Raw genomic sequence first — 26,657 nt, 5'->3', positions numbered from 1 at the left:
TGGCTGATGGTGGTTTTTGTCATATTGGTGTGGCAGACTGCTTATAGGCAGAGCCCTTTCATTCTTTTAGTTTCTGATTTTGAAAGACTTGAGTGAGTTAACTGGGGAAGATCTCACTGTACACTTCGTTGGTTTAATATTTAGATTTGAACTTAGCTTTGGATATTGTTAGAATGTCTTAAAGTACGTACTATTTTAACAATGTGTCATGTGTAAGTAATGAAGTTTTGCCATCCTATAGTGAATTACAGTAGGAAAATAGGGGAAAGTGCAGCTTTTACTACAGAGGGGAAATTGTGCTTTGCAATCATTGCAAAATCTTTGTGATTTGATTTAGATCTGCTGTCTTACCTGCCAACAGACTTTTGGCCAGTAGTTTGGGTTAGGAATTATTTCAAGCATTAACATGGTAATTGAAATAAAGGAAGGGAATAAATTTGTAAAATCTTATCTCTTTTCTGAGGTGGTGAGATTTCAGAAGGAATTAAACATCTCTGTGGATTCTGCTGTTTGCTCAATTCCATTACAGTGTCATTGAAAATGATAAAAGCTGTTGTGAAGGAAAAAAAGGGTATTTGGCATCTGAAGTGTACAGATATTTTCCTTGTTTAGAATGGTGGCTCAAAGAGTCCCTGTACAGCTTAGTTCAACTTAAACTGTGGGTGTTCAAGTCATTAACTGCTCCTTAACTTTGATAATTTAGAATAAACACTACTCTCAACGTGAGTCAAGCTTTGACTCTACTAAGCAAAACAGCACACAAGAAGAATGCCAGACTTCCCATAAGATGGTTTTAAAATGGGGGCATCTTTCTGCCCATATGAATCAAAATGTCAGTCAAGGCACAGGAGTCTTTTTTAGACTAATTCCACAGTTCCCCTTTCCTTTGTTAAGACTAAAGTTGGTGTTACCTCAACTAGAATTGCTTTATCTGTACAATATTTGTTTTCATTGAGCACCTTAGCATGTAGTCATTGGAAATGACACTTCAGTCTGGAAGTTGATTTAGCTGAATGCTGGAAAGTAGAGATTTAAGAATAGCTGGAGCTGCATTAACCTTTGTGCAGATTGTTTGATTAGTTGTGTCCTCAGTGTCCTTGTGTTGAACTGATTAGGAAACTTGGTAGATTTCTTAGCTCCTGCTTGTCTGAGAAGCTCTGCTGCAGAGCTACTTAGCAGATGACTGGACTGATTTCCTGTGCTGGTGGTGAGAAGCTGTAACAGGTTAGCTACCATTGCAGTGCCTACCACTGTGTTTACATACTTCTTCCGTACCTTCCCTACTTCTGCACACTCTGATTATAAGGCCATAAGCATTTGCAGTCCAGCAAACTCAGCTTCTTCCTCATCAGCATCAGATGAAGGTCAAGTTTCCAAGAGAAAACAGTGTCTTAATATTTGCTTGAATATCTGTTGCACTGTCTATGATAAAGTTAGATTTAGTCACGTTCCTGTTTCTAACCTAGGTTTGTTTAATCTGGGCTCAAACCAACACTTCTGTGGCAAATGACAACAATAAAAGCTAGGTACAGAGGAGCTCCTTTGTTCACGAATCTTCCCAGTGTAACATGCTCAACTGGATATGTACTATACTTCAGAGGGTTTTATTTGCCCTTATCTGACACAGATTCACCAGAACAAGCTGTAGGTTTTATTGCTGTATGAAGCTGTTCTGCAAAACCACCCACATGGAATATGTCTAAAGATCATTGTAGTTTCTTGATGCTTTGGAGGCTAACAAACTTACTAGTGCTTAGCAAGTTCAAGGCAGACAAATGTCAGGGAGTTGGGTCTAGCCTTGGAGTACTTAAAGATGTTAGTCCTTGGAGACAGAGCCAAGAGAAAAGCTTTGAATTTCTCTACTGTGTGGAGAAAAGCTGAAGGAGACAAAAAAGATTAATGTTAATTGGGCCAAATGTAACTCAAAGAAAAAAATTCTTCTGGTTCATCTTTTTTTTTTTTTTAATGAAAGAAAAAAAATATCATATGAAGTGCAGTGCTAATAGACTCTTGTGACTCTGGCTGAGAAATATTTCTAAGGCAAAGGTGGAGGGGTTATTTTACTTTATCTGAGTGGGCACTGCATCTCTTTCACAGTGCCACAATCATTGATTAAAAGCACTCTTTCCACCCTAGGAAAGAAAAGAACAGGGCATTTGTTTAAACAAAGTAATTTTTCAGCTCTTGAAGTTATCTAAAGGGAAAAAAAGACTGCATATCTTCCCAGTCAACAGTGCAATGTAGTTTTTGAACAAACAAGAAGACGCTAACTTCTCCTAGCTATACGGGGAGGCAGGATACCCTGTAGGATCTGTATATATTGACATGAGTGATAATGTGGTAGGTAGCCTTTACAAAGTATATGACAACTTGGTTTTGATATTAGGGGCTAGAAATTTCCCTGGCATTCACATGCAGGGGCTTGCAGCCAGAAAAGTATAGCATATAGTGCTCAGAACTGGAGGAAACACCTAGCCGTCTAACATGCTTTTCTCTTGAACTTTCTTCACACATGGAAAATAAAAAGCAATGTAAAAAAATACCCAAAATAGTTCTGATTATCCCCACTGGGCAAGATATAAACAGTCCTTTGAGCACTTTCACATCTGTGCAGGTTTCCTACCCATGCTCAAAATGCTCATACCCAGTCTCAAAGACTCACTTAATTTCCCTTTCTCCACATTTTGCTGGAAGGATGATAGAATTTCAGCAGATCTTAGGAAATCTTGTCCAGTGAATTAACTCTAACAAATGACTACTTAGATTGTGCTGTAATTTTAAAGAAGTACACATGTGAAGTGGGCAAACAAAACACAGATCTCATCTGCTTTTGACTATTTCAGTTGGAATTGTAAGGGACTTGTAAGTCAGCCCTTACTTATGAGGGAATTTGGAAATGTGATACTCTTTGATGAAGCACATAGTATTGTTGCAGCCTGAGTTACCCTGCAGGATTTGAAGTCTTTGTTGCAGGCCCATGGGATGATAAATTTAGTTGCATGTGCTAATCTTTTCATGTACATACATCTCTGTAGCATGTGGGATGTCTTTGCATTCCTTATGTAGATATGCAACTCAGCATATGTAAGACTTTCCACTAGTATTTATTCTGCACTCTAATGGGATTTGGTCATGCTCCACTAGATCAGTGACAGCCTTCAAAGCATGATTGGTTAAATCTGTAAAGTTATTATTTGGAGCTCTACAGATAATGTTTACAAGCTGTTACATCTGAGATGTCATATGTGGATCAGACAACCCATTTACTTAGCAGTACTTCTGTCCCCATTCCAGCAGTCCCAGACTTTTTTCTGCTAACTTCTGTAAATGCTTGATTGCTTCTGAAATTACACAGTGAGAATGTGCAAAGCAGCATTCAAAAGACACAGAGCTCTATGGGACATTACTGGCCTTCTTCACTCCTTTCTCTAAGCCTTACTGGGATCTGAAATCTTTAATCTTAAGACCCAGTAGAAGGAGCTATAGCTCCTTTTACAGTTTCCTGCTGACAATCCTTGGACAGAGGAGCAGAAAAGGAGCAAGGCTGTTACTGTGGGCAACACTAATGGAAGGTCTTGCTGTCAGCATGACTATGCAGAGTGCAGAGGAAAAATTTCCAGGGGCAGGTAGGTAACCCTCATTGCTGATGACAGAACTGCAGGATTGCAATACTGTGCAGCTGTAAGGCTTTATGTAAGCTGACTGGTTTGATCATTACCACACAAATTGGATTAACATCTGTACTGAGCTCTCGATGGTTGACTTTTTTCACAACTTATTTTGTATACATTTATAAAATTAGAAAACTTGTCGCTTTCATGTGATTAGATATGGTGTTTAAGGGCCACCTGGGAATGTGAGATGCATTAATAATTTATATATTTACATATATATCATGGCTAAATTATTAGTTTGTATATATATATTTATATATGCAGATAAAGTTTTTTGCTAAACTCCTTGCAGAATAACACAGGAAGCTTCTTAGTACAAGGCTGGTCTTGGGTTTCAATCTCCAGTCTTCTGATGTGATCCTGTCATCTGAATTTTAAACCTAGTTAGGGAACACATTCTGATAAGTGCAATATCCTACTGAAAGTCAGTTCTATAGCACAGAAATAAGGCTGACAGAAGCAATATACTGATACATGCCAAATTCTTAAGATAGACCATAAATTATGTGACCATACACTATAATACAAAGATAATGTTTAACAAAGCAACTTTCCATAAAGCCAGAGAGTGTTCAATGTGTATAGTGTTGGTGTCCTATTCAAAATAGACCTTTATTTATCTACAAATAAAAGCAGAACAGATCAACACTCTGGTTTATTATTTCTTTTTATACCATGATCTTTCCAGTTAGTAATTCTGTTCCACCTCTTTTTCGAGAATGAGGCACTGCTAAGAGTTAAATGCTTACACGGTATAATACTGTCTTCTATCATCACTAATTTCCAAGATATCTATTTAAACAGAAACTGTCACTTTCTGATCTGGCTTGAGCCTCCTGCATGATTCATTTTGTAATGTCACGAACAGTGGATTGTAGATTTGTGGAATAGAGCTGGTCTGATTAGAGATGAAGAAACTTCCTTCTACACATGCACATCCTTATAATCAGCAATGATGGGAAAGGAAATAAGTAGTACAGTAGGCATGAACTGGAAATGTCTCTCAAAGAACCTCTCAATTTCACTTGAATTTCTGAAATCACTTTTCTCTGTCTTTAGCATTAACCCTTTCTTACCTTCAAGGGCCTTTCATGTGAGATTGATCCCTACCATTCTGCAACCAATATTTCTTTGGTGCTACTAGCCATTGCCATTGTAATAGAACCAGGTTAAAAAAAAATAAATAAAATGGAAATGGATCCAAAGAATTGTACGCTATCGAAGAACCATTGAGCAAAATGTCTGCTACATGACATTTTGGCCAGAGTCTTACGTATATAAGATGTAAGGGATTTACTTTGATCTTTTAAAGATGGTGATCACTTTACAGAGCATTGACATAGCCCCAGCTTCAGAAGCCCATTAGTTAATCTTGGGAAAGCTCAAGTGTGGGCTGGAAAGAGGCGGGAAAGAGAGTTCCTAACTAGGAGAAGATAAAAAAGGTTTATCACCAGAAGCTATTTTTTGTAATTGCTGGTATGTTCTTTATGGAATCCTGCAAGAAAAAGTGACGGAGCAAAGGAAAGAGGCAGTCATTAAAGTGAGAATGAAAAGGATGACATCTCCGTTGCTGGGTGTCAGTTGTGGTAGAAGACAAAAGCTGTGCTGGGTAGGAGGACAGTAAATGAGGAGTTGTGGAGAAAGGAATATTTTTAATTGGCAAGATGTTGCAGCTACCAGGTGCAATGAGTAACTTAGTGATCAGGTGCAAATCCATATGCTAACTGCTGACATAAATTATTTATTCTGTTTATCTGTTACCTCCATCTACAGGAACAGAGCTTCAAAATCATGAACTTATTAGGCTGCAAACCTAAAACACATTTTCACTGTGGCTTAGCTTCTTTGGAGAAGAGAGGGTGGAAATTTCAAACCTCCAAACAAATATGTCTCTTAATTAACTTTTCTCACCATCTGTGCTTACTTATAGCTGAGGCAAGTGGTACCAGTGACTTGTGAGATTGTTTTCAATGCTGCCTCTTGAGGCCAGCTTTTTCAAAGCAGCAATCACATGCAGTTAATTCCTATCAGATCAGCTTATCAGCTCAGTTCATTGTCGTGCTTTCATGATCATTCATGTGTGACAGCCCATTAAAACTTGGCCAGGCCTTAAGAGAAGTAACACAAAAATCACCAAATCCATGAATGTGTTTTACATTCAGCCTTTGAGGTATCCAGCATATTTGTTTTGTGTATTAAGCTTTGAAAATGAACTTCTGTGAAGAGCTGTAGGGAAGTCATCAGGACTTTATCCAATGTAGTTTACTGTATTTTACCTCACAGTGTAGTTTTGTTTTTATATATATATATGTGATGCTGCGATAATTGTGTGCTTGGCTTCTGCAAATGTACAGTGCTGTGGATGCAGTCTGCCAGACCTAGGAGGGCTACTATGGAGTGCATGAAAGGCCACTGCCTATGGGTGGTTCAGGTTGACCCAGCAAGGTCCTCCTTTCTGGAGGAATTTTGATGGATGGCAATTACAGGTTAAGGTTGATTGACCTGGTCAGAAATGGCAGGGCCTGTCAGAGTGGAGGGCACTGATAATGCAAAGTGCTTCAACTGACTTGCAACAAGTGTTTTTCAGAAAGTTTGAGGAAATGGAGAAGTTCCACCTAAATTTGAGGTTGGAGATGTTTGGTTTCAGAATTCTGATTTTTATGTGTCAATCTTGTTTTAATGGTATTTTTTCCTGTGTCCACTCCATATTTACATGACACATATATTATGTCCTGTTATTGTTTCTCAACAGATGAATTTAAGTAATTTGTGAATTACTATTTGTTGTCATCTTTCATATTTTTTGTCTCTAGACTGTATTTTAAGAGAAAAACATTGATTTTTCCACAAAAAACAAGACAAAATATTTTTATGAACTATTAATATTAACAAGATTGGAAAAAATACTCTGTGTGTAACTTTTGTGAACTTATTTTCAATAAGAAATATTTCTTTGTGGAAAACATAATTGAAATCTTTGAAATGACCAAAAAATACATATAGTTCTGTAGCCACAGTGTTGGTGAAATATGTACTGCTGAAAAGATTCTCACCACCTTCTAGTGCTGAGAAGGTCAACTGTTTTGGAGATGGGAACTTTTTTGTTTACAGTCAGACTCTATAGGAATTTTCTTGCCGATCCTACATTTTTATTTTTGCATACTGAAGGGGCAGATACATGCAGAAAGAAGCTGTCTTTGAATACACTTGAAAAATACAAACATACAAAGTAGATGCTGCCTTTTTTCTTTCTTTTTCATTTTGAAAGAAAGGTAGAAAATTCGCTAAATTTAGACTATAAAAATAGACTTGCAGGAGTCAGTAAATACAGATCTCAGTAAAAGTCTATAATTTACAGGTATATATCTACCCATACACATCTCTACACGTATTTGTGTCTGCATTCATATATGTGTGTGTTTATGTGCTTATAATGTTTATTTTGGTTTTGGTTTAATTTAGCAAACATGAGTTCTGTGGTTCTAACTTAGCTTCGCCATCTCATTTTCAGTGAGCCAGACAGGTTGTCTTTAGGATTTGTTAGTAAAGGTGATGAATTCTTCCAGGCTCCAGAGAAAATCCTGGTATTAGGGCTGGAGAGTAGATGCTACAAACTGCCAACCTGTCACATGTGTTGGAGATACCCGACACTTTTTGAAAGACTGATTACTTCAAAAGGCCAGCAACTGTGTTGCTTTCATTTTAAATAATTAACACACTCAGGAGACTTCCTTCTTGTATTGCATATCCCAGGGGTGAAGAGGTTTGGGCTAGTCTGAACAAATACTGCTTCAAACAATTTTGCTGATGGAGTCTTTCTCTTTTCTCTTCAATTTAACTGAGGGTATTGATTTAATATAAACCCACCCAATGTAGTGAATTCATTGGGGATGAAAATTTCCCTTTTGCCCTTAGATCTACCTCCTTGCCTTGACACTTTGTTTACACCAGTCTTGCAAATGGGATGATATTCAACAGCACTGTTAACAGCAACTTCTGCTTATGAAGGGAGATGGAAGAAATGCATGTCTGTGGTAAATACTGATTTGTCAAAATTGAAATATCCTTTTGATGAAATTTCAGGGGTTTTACCCTTAACAGATTTCAAATGTTGCTTTACTGGAAGCCCAAATGCCAACCAAATATAATTTGTCCCTTGCTGTTTTCTGGCATACATTCCACAAACGATTTAGACACTTTGTTGAGAGCACATGATCTAAAAAGATCAAAATACTAGAGTTCCTCCCACAGCCATGCTTAGTCTGCTAAACCATCCAAATTTTGATCTGTGTCACCTTTGTTGAAATGTTTCCTGGTTTTTTATTAGCTGTGTTTCCTTTCAAAGAAATACCTTAGGAGATAATGTGATCTGGGTGTCTGTCTTGGGCCAGTTTTTCAGTCATTCCTCTGCTTTTGGCAAGTTCCAAGATGAAGGTTACAGTGGGAGGACTTACTCTGTGTTGGGGAGACTGGAAGCATTGTGTGAAAGGTGTTTCCCTAGGACACATGAAGGAACGAGCTGGAGGTTTTGAGGGAGAAAACAGAAATCTACTGAAACCAGGCTTTATTTTTTTTCTGCTACACAGGGAACAGTTCATCACAGTGCTCTGTTGACTTTTTATCTGACTGGATAAGGACTCTATTGACCTCAGAATTGTACCAGCATACTACAGAAGAGGGTCCTCATTTCAAAGCATGTAACTAGGTGGGACAGAAAGTAGGAGGGAAGCAGGAGCCCTGAGAGAAGGGATCCTAACCAAGGTCATGTGGCTTTTGAAAGAAAAGAACTCCTAAGCTTTGGTTTTAATTCCAAGTCAGTGCCTTATCTGTCAAACCAGGCCAGTTTTCTGGTATTTTTCCAAGTATATAACTAGGTAGTGTTTAAATCTGCTCTAAAACCTGTAACTATAAGGTGACCGAGGTGTTTCCTGAAGGCCAAAACTTGTAGTTGAAAGCAGGTACGGTTGCTTACGTTCTTTGCTTTTAACCAGTGTCTCTTTTCTGTGTAGTATCAGGTTCTTATTAAAGATCTTAATGACAAACATTTGTGCTTTAGGAAGAAGAGACAATGCTTCCTGCAAGGGCACCTCCCCCCAGGGCATCACTCGTTATTTGTTTCCTTCTGTTTTATTTGGGGGCTGTCAATATTTTAGTATAGTTTTCCATGGTCTTCCTCTTCATAGATGCAAGATGGATTTTGCCAATTGACTACCCTTAGGTTCCACAAGGAGCAGAATATTTTCCATTTGGTCCATTCATGTGCAAATACCTATCTTCCCTGACTATACAGGCAGCTTCCATGCAAGAGGAATAATTTGCAATGATCTGGAAATATCACAAAGATCTTTGGGGGTATTTTCACCTTTTGTGCTTTTTTCTCATCTTTTAAAGCATTACCCCTTTAGGTCTGGTCAAGTGCTAGGAACCTCCTGGCACAAAAGGCAAAAACTCTGTTGAGGCTCTGTCCTTCTGCCCTGTGACCTTTCCTTGGGTGTCTGCCAGCTTGCCTCTGTTAAAACCAGAGCTGCTGCAGATCTCTCTGCTAAGCAGTCTGTAAGAGCAAAACTCAGCCTTTACATTCAGCATGGTCACAAACGCTTTATGGATGGATTCAATGATATTAAAGATCTTTTCCAACCTAAACAATTCTACAATTCTATGAAACAGTGCGAAGGTTGTCAGGAGAGCTAGGCTGTGGTATTTTCCAGCATATTCACTTCTGCTCTACGTTAGATCCTACTATTGTGTCCCTGTGTGGTCTTGGAAAAGCCATGCGGCTTTATTTGTCCCCCCATCTTAGTTTATTTCTTCATTTGTATCACGTAAATGAGACAGTTTATCCACAAACACATGTGTAGCTGATTTTTTGTACTGACAATGATTTATTTTAAAAATAGGCTCTTTTAAGCTTCTCAGAAGTACCTCAGTTTCTGCTTTGTTATCAGGGTAGGCTTCCTTTGAAAACTTCCCTTTCTTCATAGGCTGTACTAGTAAAAATCCTCATATTGTATACAGCTGGATGAAAGATTGGATTCAGTTGTTTTCCTGCCAAAATGTAAAGCAAGTCCTTTTTAAATCTTTCTATTTGGCTGCTACTTAATGTCTTTTGTCTGCTTAAGGAGGACAGGTGCAATTATTCACCTCTGAGTCCTGGGAAAGAAGTTGTAATTCAGAAAATGTCTCTTAAAAAGGAACGTATTTCACTGCCCCACATACAGTACATTGTGCAGGTCAGATAGAATTGTGAAAGCTGTAGCATCATCAAGGAGAGCATGCGATGAACAATGCTTGGTACCAAATAAGACTGTTTATCTTAATTCTTTATTTGGGAGTAGAAAAGCAAAAGAATTAAGTATAGATTGAAGCTGGGTAGAATCGTCTTTTCAGTCTTTTAAGGACAAAATCCCTTGGCACTGCTACATGAGGAAAAGGAAGTGTGAAGCTTCTCCAACTAGTTCATTGGGATGTAGATTTTAAGGCAGTGGTAGTAGATCCATCATTACTTAGATCATTTAATTTTACTTGTTTTTTTTTTTTACCATGATGAAAATGGGGGCCAAGACTTCAAAAGTATACCACAGAATTTGTTTTGAAAGAGGAAGTTCTCACCCTTTCCTGAAAGAGCAATCCTGCCTACAGCTGTGGCCATACTCTGTCTGATTACATAGAGGTTTCAGCCCAGAGTCAATATATTCGATACATATTTAATAGATTAATGGTGAAAGAGATCTGTTTACAGAACAAAATTGTGCACTGGGAAAAATAACAGGCTTTCAAACTGTGGTCACGTACAACTGCAGAGCAGCTGTGTCCCAGTGTACTTCTTGCTTGAGAATTACACAAAATAAACAGATTTAATTTAAAGATATTTGGTTCAAGTTTCAAGACCTTTTTTTCATCTGTGGGGAAAATAAGTCAGGTTTGTGTGTATCACGGTTAAGTCTTTTCACTGCAGTCCCTAATTTTACTTGCTGATAAGTTTATGACACTTGTACCTTTCTGGGAGAAATCTATCAGGTCTGGGCTAATCCTAAAGGCAAGCTGTCACAGAATTTTTGAATAGAGTCCTTTTTGCTGCTTCATAGTCAAAAGAAGTCAGGTGCACATTTCTCACCTTTGTTAAAATAAATAATTTAACCATCAACTCTTTTCCTCTCCTTAAATGCAAGACAATGATTTATAGAATAGATACCAGTCTTTTCAAGCAGTTAAATGTTCATGCTCTCCCCTGCTTCTGAGCAATTAATTCAGGAGCAGAGGGATAAAATTGATGCTTTCCAGCAGGGGGTGTCTGAAGCAGATATTTGGTCGTTTAGATTTTTCTGAAATGCAAAATGGAGTAATTTTGTGATTCTCTGCCATGGCTGGTTATGGTCCTCTTTACTTGCACCAGAGGAATCAATCTGAGGTAAAAAAGGCAATAGCAAGAGGACAAAGCATTTGATTAATTGTTCTTACAGCCAAGTATTGTGCAATAGGCAAACTGAATACGGAGACTATAACTGCTTATGAAAAGATGTGTAATTCCCTTCGGAGAAAATACAGGCTGCTGTGTAGATCAAAACTAAGAGTCTGGGAACAAACAGCTGTGCTGATGTTCTAGGACTGAGTGTACCACATGACAGTCACTTTGTTCCTCTTGAAATGTTAGTGAAGTTATAAAAAAAAATAAATCACACATTACTAAAAGAAAGCCAAGCATGTTAGCGCTTTTGTGATGGCTAAGTTGCATGGCTTCATGAATAACTGCTTTTTAAAAGGCAACCGACATTGAAATCTTGTTAAGTGACTAAGAAGAAATAAATTGATTTGAAGGGCTACATCTGATGTTGGTATTTTATTCTAAGATGTTCCCTGTGAATAAACCCTTTTTTCTAGTCTGGCTAACACCATTAGGGTGTTTGTGTTGGTGGTGGTCTTTCTGGGTAGAGCAACTTGCATGATTAAAAATATTTTTCCTTATTTATGAAAAAAAAAGGGAGGAGGAGAGGACAGATTTTTTTTCCTCTGAAAAAGAACTGACAGAAGCACACAGAAGAAAAGGCACCAATCCGATTACAATTTTTAGGAAGCAGCCAAACTGTCTATAAACAAGTTGCCTAATATAAAGGAGGAGGGGGGGGGGGGAACCCTAAATCTTTCAGTAAAAGTGAACTGAGTTTGTTACCTGTAGCATTATTAAGGAATTTTGTTTTCACCATATTTAAGTTAGTCCTAAAACACCAAACACCCTCTTCCCCACCCCCCAAAAAAACCCTGACAAAATACCAGACCCAAGAGATATGTCATTCCCACTCAAAGAATGCTTTTTAAACTGACCTTACACAGTTTGTAAAGTCAAATGTCTGGAGGAATAAAAACGTCTAATTTCTAACATGTAAAGTGAAAATGCTTCATTCTGGTTAAACTGAAATTACTCAAATCTAATTAAAAAAAAAAATTTAAATAAGGCCAGCGATCACAAAGGGATGTGTTGCTGGACAAACAGGGCACTAAGGGAGAAACTTGAGAGTTATCCTGCACAAATTACATACCTGGAAGGAGAAGCCTTTTTCTGGTTTTGCACAGTGCTTGAGTTTTGTGACAAAGAGAAGGTTTCTTCAACGAAGTGCTTACTACAGTGATGCCCTGTGGTGGCTGTGGTATCACAGCACATCTGCAGCTTCATATGAGACCGCTTGATGATATATTGAACATTCATAATGCAGCTTCCAGTCTGAAGAGGTGATAGTCTGTATCGCTCCTCAGAATATCTCTCATAGATATTTCACTTTTGCTTCAACCAGGACATTCTGTTTGCATTCCGTGATGGTCTGATGAGGTAAAAGTAGCTGAAGGGTGTGTATGACTCCAGTGTGGACTTCTTTGTCACATACTTAAGTCTTTATTATCTACTGTATCAATACACTGAAACAAGCTTTGTTCCTGTTGTTCTAAAAAGAGGCAAATTTCCCTGACCCTGTTGCTTTAATCACATATATATGCTGTTCTGTTATGTCCCCTTCTGGCTTTTTCTGAGGTCATGAAAGAAAGGAAAATAGCTTTCTCACATAAAGCAAAAAGGGTTTTTTGTTTTTTTTTTCCCACTATTATCTTTCCTATGTTTTGTTCTTTCACAAGTCAAGTGAATTCCCCACCTACCTGTGGGGATTTTAAGGAAATAATCTTTTAATGTGGAAGTGTTTATGTTCTCATTAAGAGAAGAACATAATGTTGCTTTTCTCCACCCTCACCTCACCCAAAATCTAATTGCAAACTGTAGTGGCTGGAGATAAGCCTTACCAGGTTTAATGGTGTTTCACTAGTTTAATTAGGCTTTGGATTTAAGATAAGAAGACGACTTTTCAATAGTTGGGTTAAAAAGGCAGGGAGAGACAACAGCTGTAAAGATACTTTCCCATGTACTCAAGCATTATTAAATGTATCAGGAGTTTCTTCCTTCACTGAGTAAATTATCTTTGTCCCACGTTTACATTGATATAAACTTTAAACATTTGGCTTTGCAATGTATCTCATGCTGGTTCTGTCATTGCTGAGGGTCAAGAGAGAACTGTATGAAAGCTGACAGGAAATCTCTTTTTACGTATAAGGAATAGGTGTCCAGTTTCTCAGATAAACATGAGATTAAAACTGTCAAATTCTTTGCGTATTTACTTTCAAACAACACACATGGTAAAGGAAGGAACCTTTTCACCAGATGTGTATTAGTGATTCAGATGCCACATAATTTCTCTAGTGTCATACATACAAAATCCCATGAAAAATCTGCCTCCCTATATCAATTGTTTAAGCCCAGGATGGCGGTTCAGAAAAATATTGTTTTGGGTTATTTGTTACTATTTTAGAAGCCAAAAAAGATCTGAGCCTTCAAGAAACTCTGCCTGACATCGACAGGTTCTACTGAAGTGGTAGTCGCATCAGGGTTCCACAGGGTTTTAATAGGAAAATTGTGTATTTCTTTTACAGTATAGGAAATGGAGAACAGTTCATAAACTTTTTCATTTTCTCTCTGACTCTCTCATCCTTATCCATCTTAAAGTATTTTTCTTCTTGGTAGCATTATGACGGATTTAAGACCAAAGCTGAAACATGAGGCATAAATAAATGAATACATGATCTTTTTAACCCAAATATAATTCATTGAAATCTGTTCAGAATCTTGTCTAATAGGGTAACCTGTATTTTAAAACTCTTCAAATTTTATCCCTTGTATCTGGAATTACTTTTAATTATTTGGGACTGCTAAATATTGGATATTTATTAGATGGAGTCTCAGTATATTTATATTTTTACATTTTAATTTGCTAATATTGAAGCAAGTGTGAAGTTTTCTTAAAGTTTAATATCAAAACAACAAAAAATCATGATATTTTTTAGCCAAGCTGAAGCATTTTCTTAGATCCTGTTTTTATTACAACATCACTAACAGTTGAAAAGAAAATAAAATGGTTCAAACCAAGGTGTGTAAATTTTTAGGAACTAAAATGTTACCAAACAAACTCCAACAAAACACTTTTGGATGTACCCACTTCCTGTGGTCTTGGTCCTTCTGAATTTGGGGTACATAGCCTTCTCCATGGAGACAAGAGCAAGGTGAGATTTAGGCCTATAAGGTTGTGCCGTCTACTGACAATTCACCCCACAGAAGTCACTGACTATCAGGAGCTCTTACCATGGCTCTCATATGCCACTAGCAGTCTTCACTGGTTTATGAATTATCTTAAATGACATATGCTCAACAGCAAGTTTTTAATCTCACTTTCTGACTGAAAAGTACTTCAATCCTTGTTCACAAACTGCATGAGTTTTAACATTTGTTTCACTTTAGCCACTCTAAGCATGGTATTCTAGCTATTGCTCTGAATACACTATTTAATAAAGATTGTGGACAAAATGACTTTAGTCATATAGCTAATGATAATCTTAACCAATCTATTGGGCAGCTGAACAGATCAAGTTAATGCAGAAAGTGGAGGGATTCGGAAGCACTTTCCCTATGGTAAAAATATAAGACCATTCACTTGCACAGTGATTCAAATTTGAAAAAAGTTAATTACTGATATGAACAGAAATACATGGTAGTCAGAATAAATATTGGCCTCAATGAGAGTTATTTTGTTGCAGAACAGGATTTGATATTCAGGAGATTCTTTAGCTGTGGTAGTTCTTAAGTATTGCTTATTCAGGCAGCAGAACTGTTGGACTGAAGCAGGGAGAGTTTATTAGCCCTGCCTTAGGCGTAAAACTATTAGATTTCATGTAATTTAAAGAGGTTTATGGGAAATATTTTACATCTTCATGAGTAAATGTGAAAATTTGGGCATTGGGAAACTATATGAACATTGTATTTTTTATGCCATTTTCCAAATAGTTCTTGGTTCTTTGAGACCATATCATTTTTATTGCAATAAGCATTACTTGTCCCTCTATACTGTTGGTGCTCATTTTCTCTTTTTAAGGAGAATATAAGAACAAATGCTGATATAAGGTACTGAGTAACTTTAAAAAGCAGGGGAGTGGGTGCTGGAGAGCTGCCTCAGGCAGATGAAAAATGCCCAGTATGTCAAGGAAAATGTATTCCCCAGTGTCATTTCATGCTCTGCAGGGGTCTGTTTTCTTGAGTCCAGTGCAAATGCATACTCTTGAGAAAGCCATTTTCTGTTTAATGTGGAAAAGAAGAATAAAGCTTTTTTTTTTTTCTGCTTTTATATAGTCTTGTCAGGAAAGAGAGGCGAATGAGGAATTACAATCTTCAGAGATGCCATTAAGACTCCCTAAACACAAACCTTATCAACCCCAGTCTGTAATCGTGTGGAATTTCACAGATTAAGCAGGACTGGATTCTGGTTTGGACACCTCCAAGGAAAACCTACGATACAATAAGAACTAGCATGCACAATTCCTTAAGCAGATCTCCTTTTCCTCTGAGTGAACAGTGATGAGATGAATATGAAGCAAGTATGCAAGCCCTCTCTTCCATTCCATGGATGAGGTTCTACATCACCCCTCTCTATCCCCCAGAATTGAAGCTTGCTGTGACCTATTTTGATATTTTGTATTCCCTGTGCTGACTGCCAGAGAGCAAGCACAGAGCAATGATGAAAGTTCATGGACCTGTCTGCAAAGAGAGGGAATGTGATGCAAGAATGCATTAAGAGAGGGGAATTGGTCTCTAATATCCTGGTGGCAAACACACAGTGTTCAGTTCCTAAATGAGTCTAACCAAAAGTTCCCTGTGCCATTTGAAATGGCATAGGAATTATCCTTCCTTGTCTACAGCTCCTGTTTTGGAGGACCACAGGCCTCCCGTAGATTTTGTGTGATACCTGCCAGGCCTCTGTGGTTGCTGGGGGTACTCTAGAGCATCTCAAATGGCACTAGGCAGCTATAATTAGGCAACTTAATCAAGTCCTTAGTTCCTAGGACTGCTTTGCCAAATATCTAATTTTAGCTGTCAGTGATGCAATGAGTGGACATTTCAGATGCTGCAGAATTGTCACCATATGACCCACTAGACCTGCCAACCCAAATGAAATGCTCAGCAAACCATGAAAAATTCAAAGAGCAGCACCTATAAATGGAAGTGTACCCCCAGAAATGAACTTCTTTTTGGCTAATCATTTTGCTTCCATTGGATTTTATGCATCAGAAGGGGAAGAGTGCTGTGCAGTAGTAATAGCAAATAAACTCAAGGAGAAAAAAAAAAGTAAGCCTTTCTGGGATTAATTGCTGGAGATATTAAGACCATTGAATATTTTGTAGAATCCTTAAAGGACTCAAAATTTCATAAAATTAAATCCTACACAGGATTTATTTTCTTTATAGGTCAATTTAAACCCAAAAATTTGGAGGAAAAATGTTCTTTATCTAGGTAGTATTTTGTTAATAAAGATTATAAATAAAATTGTAGCATAGAAATTATTTTCCTGAAGTACGGCATAATAATAAACTAACTTTTTTGGATGGGTGGGGAGAGAGGTAGGAACAGTATTCATTTTAACAAGTTGCCTTGATTGTACTTGGCTGCATCGCTTCCAGAATACATAAGTAGTAATGTTTGGAATATTTCTTAAAGCCATTAGGAAATTCACCTTTCATTTCTGTATCTGCCCTTAAATAATATGTTTATAAAAATAACAGTAGTCCTGCAGTTGGTAAAGGAGACAAGTGCATAATCACTAGGGAATGGCATCTATGAGAATGCTCCCATGGAGAAACCTATTGATGGAACAGTTAAAATATTTTCATGTTATATTCTGTCCACATATGGTTTTCTTCAGTTTTGTTTTCTCAGTTGATGGAGGGAAATCCCAGGACACATTTTACATAATTGCTCGTATGGTTACTGTTGCTTACATTTGATCTGTCAATTGTGGATAGTTCTTATTTCCAACAACTATTTTGTTAGAAGTGTTCAGAATTCTTAGCTATGCTGGAATAAAGTATATTTAATACAACCACCCACTTGCAGAGCTCTACAAAGCTGGAATTCATCTCCCAATTCTTTAAGCACCCATGTCTGTCTCATGGAAATACCTTGTTTTCTTTTGCTTATTTTAAGACTCTTTGAATTTATATTTGCTAATTTTTGGAAATTAATTTGGTATTCATGGAAGATACTTTTTCACCACTGTTATTTGCAAGTTGTTTCTGCCCCCTTTGAGGCAATGCAGGCTGTTGAAAGAAGCCTGGGCTCTAGAGCCTGGAATTGTGAGCTTCCTCAATGTTTTGTTTGATTATGTTTTTCAGATTAATAAAAGGATTTGGTAGCATCCTACAAGTATTGGCAGTTATCCTCAGTATTTCAATGAGGGAACATTTCCTTTATAGCTTAGGAGAACTGATGTACAGTGAAATTAGATGAGGAGCATTACTGAGATGATTGGCATTCATGTTTCTTATTACCTACCACCTCACTAAATATAACAGAAGGTATTGCCCATTTTTTTTCTGTAGCCTTTTCTCCCATAGCAGAATGATGAGGTAATACTTGCCATTAGCCATCCTGATGTTTGAAAACTAATATCAGTTCTGAGACAGCATTAAACCCGTGTGCATAGAGACAATTGCCTGAGATAGGGGTAAAGTTGAGCTTCCAACATGGATCTCCCTGAATCATTTGGGATATTTTTTTCCCGACATGTTTGATCTCTCACTTTGAAAGTTGAAGGACAAAGTCAAATAAAATCTGACCTGGTCAAGTAATCTATTTGTTCAATAGACTTGCAGAAGCAGCCACAACATAGATCTGTGATTTTGAGAAGTTAGACAGGGTTTTGGTTTTGCTTGTTTGGTTACTTGTCTTTTAATTCCAAAAGAGTGTGCTATTGGACATATTAGAGGTGACATGACGGTGAACAATTCTGAAGCATATGCTCTACAAAGACCTATTCAATATATTAATCTTTGAAAACTCAAGTATCCTGTCTTGTAATGAAATAAGATGCCAAATCTCATAAGGCAAGTTGTTGTATTTGGGCTTTCCTCGTTTACTGAAAAATGACTTTGGAAAAACTGTCTGAAAGTCAAACTAAAAGCAATAGGTTGTGCCTGTAAGAAATCATAAAGTTCATTATGTACACAACGATGTGGCAAAGGAGGAGAGCTGAATTTTTAGGAGCACTGGATAAAAATTAAAATAATCCTGGGTAAGTAATATGTTGCAAAGTGATAGTTCAGTATATTTGAAACTCATTTGAATTCAGCACTGATGATAAGTGAGATCTTAACAGAATATTTTAAAGCGACTATTCAAGTCTGTAATCTGTAGGACAGAAACATTTTTATTTGATACTTGCATAAAACAAAAGAAGTTTTTTTGCTTTCTTTTTATATGTTTTATATGTTCCCATAATAACCCTTCACTGGGGAAATAGTCTGTCAATTATTCCTGGGTTTCATTTCAGATTTTTACATTCTGCTTTTAACACAAGGAAGGTGAGAATAAAACTAATTTCCCAAGTGATTCTGTTTTTCTTTCTAATGAGAACTGTTGTTTGTAATGTTTCAGATGATGTAGAAATCAGCTACAGATTTAAATCGCAAATGTCCACTCTCCATTAATATTTATTCCAGCTGAAGAGCTATATGTGGGCATCCTGCCATCAGTCACATATGCAAGAGGTGCTGTACTTTGGAGGGTTGTGCATTCTTTTGGTTTGGTTTTGTTTTTTAAGCTACTTACAATGATCCATAGTCATCTATGAGGGTTAATTATAGGGTACAGAAGGAGAAGCACTTTCCATTTGAGCTCTATTTGCTGTAAATAAATAGCAAGACGAGGGAATTACATAAGCCAGCCACCAGCACAACTGTGGTTCCAAAACTAAATAGGGAATAACCCTGAAAATCCAATGATGAGTCCTGATCTAATGACACAGGAAGTTTAGGGTATTTCTAAATGTTTCTGACAATACTTTACCCTCCTAAAAAATCAACTTACCTGCCTGAATATCTACTAGGCAAAGGACACTTTGAAAAAATGAAGTATATTTCTTTGGTGAAGGGAGTTCAGCAAAGTGAAGTTAGTTTTGCCTGCTGTTCACTAGTAATGTCATGCTGGAGTTACGATTTTAACCAGTTTGTTAAATACCATTCTGCAATAGAACTTTCCAAATACATACATTAGCATTGTTTTTCTAGCCTTCATTTTCATGCAAGTAGTACAGATCTGCCTATTTATGCTTTGGATTTTGAGTCATTTTCCCATCATGTTCTTCAAAGGGCAAAGCTAAGGGCATGTGGGTTTGGCTTGGGTAATCTGGACAAATTGGGTGTTTCTGCCTCACATTTGCTTGTGAGGTGGGTTTGCTTGTTATTTCTTGCTTGGAATCCCCAGTTCTCTTGAAGAGTTTGAGGGCTGAGGACTGTGGCTGTCTCTCAAAATACTGCCTCAAAGGTAGCCTGATTACCTGGTGAAGTTACCCTGTAGCTCCTGTTATGTTTTGTTTTCATAAATTCAGGGGCCCCAGTGCATGCAGCAAGCCTCTGGCAGGCTGCCTCTGAACTGGAAAAGAGCAAAAAGTGCCATGCTTGTCACAAGCAAGGTATGGGCCAACATGACAAACAGCAAACAGATAGAAAAAGATGGAGTAGTGTAAAGAAGCCATGCAGTGGCATTGGTTGAGGTTACAGGCAACTGGTGGTGTGGGGATCTAAGATGAGTAGAACAAAGGTCCGTCTAATCCAGTCACCTCTATTAATGAGTGGCAACACAGATAACTTAAGACATGGTATGGGAGCAGGGCAAACTTGCAGTGCTGGTCGCTGCTGCTCCCCCAACCTCTGTGAGCTTACAGCTGAGGTGCTTCCTGAGCAAGAAGCCATGGGGTTTTTTTAACTACCACCATTTTTGGAGGCATCACAGCAGTTGTAAGGAAAGATGGAAAAAACAATTGTTCTCAAATATGTTCATGGAGAGCTCCTCCCTTAGATAGTTCCTGTGAGGGACAGCCTGAGGAAAATGTACTTTTAATATAGGGTTAATGGGGACCAAGATTAAAATGTCAAGTAGGAGCTGATTTACTGGTACAAAAAGAGAAAGAATATGTAACTGTTGCATATAAGAGGGTCTCCTTAGAAAGATAGATTTGTTTCTAGTGAAGATGAAATTATTCACTTGCAGTTACTGAGATGCCTCATTCCTGTAGTGTTTGAAGCAGAAGAGGTACTTCCCCAAGTAGTAAGGCCTAAAATAGCTCATTGGTTGTACCCAAACTGAAGTCAAACTATGCATGGGCTGAAGGGTTAGGAATTGAATAGTTAAGACAGTAGAAGGACTCAAGTGCCCTCTGAGGTTTTCTTTAAGTTGTTGCTAACTGACTTGATGTCCCTCATCTGTACAAATATTTAAACTGAATATATTTCTGTCTTTTCTCAGTGAGGTGTTTCATTAGTCATCAGTACCTCCTGGGTGTATGTACAAGCACCTTCACAGACAAGTTTAACAAATAGCTATTTGAGATTTTTTTAGTTGTAGAATTTAATATTTGTTTTAAAGAAATCTGCTTATTCCCACGATATTTTTCTGAATAAAATTGAAGTATAGCAGGGACTTTGTTTTTAGGACAGAAAGTTAGGTTCAATGTTAATTAGGGCATCAGAACCCCTGGACTACATTATCAAAGTATGAAGACTACCAATATGTATAGAGCACTGTGACATTAAGTAAACATTTCCCAGTACATCTGTTATCTTAATTCTCTTTCTATTTGGAGTAATAGAATAATCAGTGAGGTAGATACCTGTCCATGCTGGTAAGGTAAGCAAAGGGAAAGAATTCACTTTTTAATTTAAATTTGAGGGAAAAAATGTAAATAAATAAACTATTAAAATTATATATAAAATAAATAATACACGAAGTATATATTAATTATAGACAACAGTTACTCTGTATGGAACAAATTTTCGCTAAATCACTTTGCAAAGCAGGCCCTATATTCTGACCAGGATTTTTGTCCTTGGCAGATAGTAATCTTTCCTTCCTAGCAGGTCACTGTCAAATTCCATATTTCCATCCATTCAAAAATTTTTACTGTTTCCTGCTCTATCAGATAGTTCTATTCTCAGTTTGAAATGCATATAGACAGACATCCTGGAGCTTCCAAAGAGACCAAGCTTGACTCAACCATGTCCCAGTACAGGTACCTTGGAGAGTGGTGAACAAAAGTTCTGTCATGCCTGTGGATATGCAGGACCACTCAGACAAGCTTAGGCCAGCAGAGATGTCAAAGAATGGGTTGTTATTAGCATCTATGTAGTGATACAATTTTTAATCTTTTGCAGTGTGACTTATCCCAGTTACATGTAAATCATTGTATTTTATAAGTGCTGATGGCTCTAAGACTTTTCAGTCTTTCCATGCTTTTGGTCTGATCACTATAGAATAGAGAAGTACTCATCTTCTAACAATGAGTTACACAGTTTATTTATGCTTGCTGGGAAAAAACATTTAATTCATATTTTGGTGGGTTTAACATTACCTGAACTAGAAATTATGTATTTTGGATATCTTGCGGTCATCTGACTATCATTAAAATGGGAAAAGTGTATGTTATCACACAGCAGAGATAACTCTTTTATCCTTTTCCACAAGTAAAACTTAGGATTTCTTGTGGTAACCATGTAGTTGTGAGCTATATCTACTCTCTTTCTAACCAGCTTTACTGACTGGGGGTGAAACCCAGGGCCTTGGATCAGACTTCAGAAGATTACAAAAAAATCACTAGAATAATAGCAGGATGATTTATTTGTAGTACAGAGTGTAGGTAGTGTGTATTATTTTGAGATCCTATTTACAGGTGGTTTAATATTTTTTTTTTCTGGGAGACCCAGCTTGAATTCACTCTTATTGCTCTTTAGCAATAATTAGAATTTGTTTTGTGTAATCTTGGCTACATAATCAGATAAAAGAAGCAATGAATTTCCGTAGCTTCTGAAGTTTGCAGATTATTTTTTGGCTAGTTGCTGTCTGCTATTAAATCACTTCAGAGCTTTGGAAGGGCAAATACAGGACTTTCAAATAGGCAAATACAGGATGTTTTTTAAAAGAATGTTGACTACAAAAATATAGCTTGGGTGAAAATTATGCTGAAGCTGAGCAAGGTTCTGTGAATCCATTGGCTTAGATTTTGGAATGACGGGATGGGGATTTACCTCATGGAGCTTCCCCAAAATGGAAGTTAAAGTTTTTTAATCCAAAAGACACATGGGTCCTTAATTCTGCCACATTAAGAGAATTCTTTCACAAGGAAAATTTTCTACAACATATATGGCTTTACATTTGAACAATGTCTTTATCTGTGCATTAGGCAGGAGCCAGTCACTGTCAATCAGCTGGTTTTGCACTTTCTTGTTGCTGTGCAAGGCAGCCAGCAGGAATTCTGCAAGATCTGGCTTGCCCTTGTGTGAGGGGGGCTTGTGGGATTTCAGTTCAGACTCCAGCTCCTGCTATCTCGCTCAGCACTTAAAAGAGGGTTGAGAGGGAGACGGTTTGGAGAGCAATGACCATGGGTTGTGAAATCAGGCAGGGATCTGATGGGAAAGTGGAGGAGGATGCAGGGAGGCTGAGTTTCTCTTTTTCAGGATATAAGCATGTTGAAGTCTCCTTGAATTGAAGGTCACACTTGCCCTCTTAAAAAAAGATGCATACACATGCAAATACAGAAAAATGGACTCCTTATATTTGGGTACAACCAGTAAATTTACTGTTACATACTAATATAAAGCAGTTCTTCTGCTCTCAGTGGAGTAGCTTTATATTAATACATCTGAATTTATAATTTGACCCTATCAGTATAATGAAATGATCTTCCTGCTGAAGCATGGCAATCAATCACCATCAACCTCGAGATTCCTGACTTTCAGTGAGAAAGAAATTGGGCTAGCACTGTGCCTGCAGTGAGAGGGATGCTGCTCTGACTGACCCAATACTGATTCAATCTTTGCAACTTCAGCTTCTGTGGTACCTGGAAATCTTTGCAGAGTTTTCATCCTTTGTTTCCTGTTAGTGATCCTTAGCACAGCTGTTTTATATGCCAATTTAAGGGATAAGAAACCAAATCTAACTTCCTGAGTCTTATCTTTGCCTGTGTTCCTCAGAAACTGCTGTCATTGTCCTTCAGAAAGCCATGCAGGCAGAGTCATTACTTCCTCACTTGAAAGATAAACTACATATTACTGCTTTTTTTTTTCTTTTTCTTCTTCTTCTTACTTTTCAGTTCATAGGCACAAATTTGGGTTGGGTCAATCTGACAACTGGAATTCAGCCTGCATGGTAATGTTTACTGCAGATTTGAGTAGAACAGAGTACATACAACTGGCAATATTCTCATATTACATACATATTCAAACTTTTTACCTGACTCAGATGCTTAAAGCTTTTATAGGCTTTCTGACCAGCCATCACAAGTACCTGGTAATTTCTTATTTTCCTTTTCTACATAATTCAGGTAATCCGCCATTGCTGCACAAATGTCAACGCTTATTGATGAAGGAGTCTTAGGGGAAAGTGTCTTAAAATGCCATCAGAAAGGGGCTTTCTGTGGAAACACTTGTGGTTGTTAGCATTTTACCTACCCAGAGGTCCAATTACCTTGTCAATGAGTGAAATATACTCTGAAAAAAGAAGTGGAGACTAATATACACAACCAATGTCTGAAGATCAATATAGTCTTGGATGCATCTCAGATTTATTAGAAGTGTGGATAGCACTGTGGATATAAAAGGAATTTTATAGATAGATTAATAGAGGCATCCATATTTTCAAAACTGATAACCAAATGCTTAACAAGAGGCAATTGAAAATAGGTTGATTTTCTAAAGGTGTCACGATACCAAGCATTAAAGATTTGGTCTCTTTGGGGGATTTCTAGTTGAACATTTCTCCATAATGGAGGAAGAACAAAAAAAAAAAAAAAAACAGTCAATTTTTATGCCCTAGTAAAGTTCTTAGTTTCAGGAGCTTCCACATTATATACACTGTGATGTCAAGAAATAAATGAGAACTATTAGCTGAGGGTAAAAAAAAAAGCAGACCACAGAATTGCAGAACAGGATTGTGTATTTCTGCTGGACGTGTATTGGCGGTATGAAAAAGAGTCAGCTAGTAACAGTGACCACGCTGAGATAAATGAACATGAAAATATTTCAGATGCTGATACTAATAATATGGTATTGTTATGCTCTGCCTTTCACACTGCCCCTTGTTTTTTATATAGTTCAGCATAATGAAAACACCAGCAAAACAGTATGTTTTGACTATCCAGTGTGAAAACACAGTTGACACCTTAGTCAGACACCTTACTGAGGAAAATCGGCCCTGCAGGTTTAGCAAGAATCTCAGAAGATGTTGCTGCTTATTTACACATGGCAAAACAGCAACAAAATGTCTTCCTTGGGGAAGATGTCCCAATGTTGTCCCAAGACAACAGTGGAGAATCTGCTGTCTTTGAAAAACAGATACTATACGGGGAAGAAGAAAGGCAAGTGGGAAAGCTGACCAGACTGAAATATTCTGCAGACATACATTGCTGCAAGATGGAAGTCAAATGCATTTGCTTTTTCTCACTAATAGAAAAAGCTTCTACAGTAAGCAGGAAAGTTATGGAAATGGGTAAGAAGCAGTTTTCTTCAGTAATTCTGTGTGTTAGGCAGAGCAGACTATTTCACTGCTTGCACTGGGAAAAAGAAGGACAGCAAGGGCAGTTCAGTCACACAAGATTGCTGATTTGTGCAGAGTTGCAAAAATAAAGGCAAGTCTGAAACTGAGTTTGGAATTTGCATGACTTGAATTCATCTCTAGTTTCAGTCAATAGGGACTGTGCCCTTCTCAGGATCTTTCAGTGGCTAAGCCTGCAGTGATTCCAAGTCAGTGTTATTTTCCTCTCCCTGTCCTTTTAGGATTTTGCAGCTATAGTTCTGTTTTGTGCTGATGTTCATTAACCCCCCTCTTGGATAATATGAATTCTTAAAAGGTGAAGTTGGTTATACATTTAGACACATCCTACTGATTAACACACTTGTGTACTCTAGGAAGCCTCTCGCATTGCAAAAGTACTGCAGGCTATATAATCTACTTTCTGATTGAGAGAAGTAATGGCTGTCTCCCCCACCCCTCCATCCTCTGCCTTTGTTATTTACCGGACATCTTAAATTTTAATTAAGGTAAGACTGATGATTTCCCTTAGACCTGGAAAAGTGCAGGATACTGGAAAAAGTCTAGCATGAAGAAACAAGAAAATTTGGTACATTTTCACTCTCCAGCACTTCGGGCTTTCAGTTCAACACAGACTATAATTGAGTCAAAACCACTGCAGATTTGTCTCTTTCCAAAACATCTCCTTGCCAACATCTCCATTTGAACCATTAAGCATTGGCTCTGTATTTCTTCCTGATCACTATCATGTTAGCTAGGAGAATTAAACAGCCTTCTCCACTCAATTTGACAAACTGCTTCTTCAAAACTACCTCTGGAAATTTTTGCCTAACAGTGTTCTCTCTTGCCCTAGTAGGAAGGTAGCTGTCTTATGTTTTTGTCCTTCAACATGCAACCTCTGCAATTTCTCTACAAAACTAGAATCCTTACCCATAGGTTTTTTTATGGAATTATATTGCAAAGTATAAGTTATTCACAGTATGCAAAAAAAAAAAAAAAAAAAAAAAAAAGAGAAAAAAAAAGAAGTCCAAGGTAAAGTATGAAAACCTGGCATGTTTAGAAATACTCAGTTTTTCTGAATCATTAGAAAGTATTGGGTTTGGTTTTGTTTTGTTTTGTTTTTTCCACAAGCCCTATCAGGAAGTGTCCAGTGTATTAGCTACTCCATGTTGCTATTGGGTAGGTAATAGATGCATTTCAAATCCATTTAAATGCTTAAAGTGGTTGTCATCCTGTCTGCCCCACCCTCCCTGGTAATTTTCATACTAAAAGCAGCATGGTACTATATTGTTACTGTCCTAAAGGCTGCCAATCCCTGTATGTAATGTTAGCTGGTGTTATGTAAGGGCGCTATAGAACACACAGAAGTGCTTGCCACTGTGTCATCCTCTCTCAAATGCTATTTTGTATGCTGCTTATTACAGCAATGAGAGAAAGTTTTAACCTTTCATTGAGAAGAGAGAAAACCACACCCAAATCTGAGGGTTGCTCCTGCTGTTGCTCATAGCAGCCTCAGTACCAGCAGAGTTAACTTTGTGGGTATCTCAGAAGTGTTTTGCACTGTGCCTGTGGTCTTTCGAAGGAAACACTGAAGGAGTTTCACTGATCTCCAGACAGCTGCACTATACTTTTTACCATTGCTATACTTACCAGAAATGTGTTAGGAAGTTAGATAGGCTTTGCCATCTGTAAGTGTGAAAAGGGTTAAATCAGCCAAATTAGATGCCAGTGATTGAAGACATGCAGTTGCCCCAAATCTATACAGATGTACCATGTAGTGGGTGTCCAGATGCTTTTTGAAAATCCTACTGAACCACCATGGATCTTTT

At 37.6% G+C, this 26,657-nt stretch overlaps 1 protein-coding gene across 2 annotated transcripts in view; it reads left to right on the top strand.

Annotated features, from left to right (window-relative positions):
• RBMS3 (RNA binding motif single stranded interacting protein 3) overlaps positions 1–26,657 on the top strand; it is a 742,307-nt gene that overhangs the window by 229,191 nt on the left and 486,459 nt on the right. The window lies entirely within an intron of this gene.

Source organism: Neopsephotus bourkii, unplaced genomic scaffold (genome assembly GCF_033783945.1).
Source record: "Neopsephotus bourkii isolate Nb327-2 ecotype Australia unplaced genomic scaffold, CSIRO-AGI_Nbou_v1 NB_1132, whole genome shotgun sequence".
In the NCBI taxonomy this organism is placed as follows: Eukaryota; Metazoa; Chordata; class Aves; order Psittaciformes; family Psittacidae; genus Neopsephotus; species Neopsephotus bourkii.
Note: the sequence above shows the minus strand (reverse complement) of the source record. Positions and strands in the feature narration are given on the sequence as shown.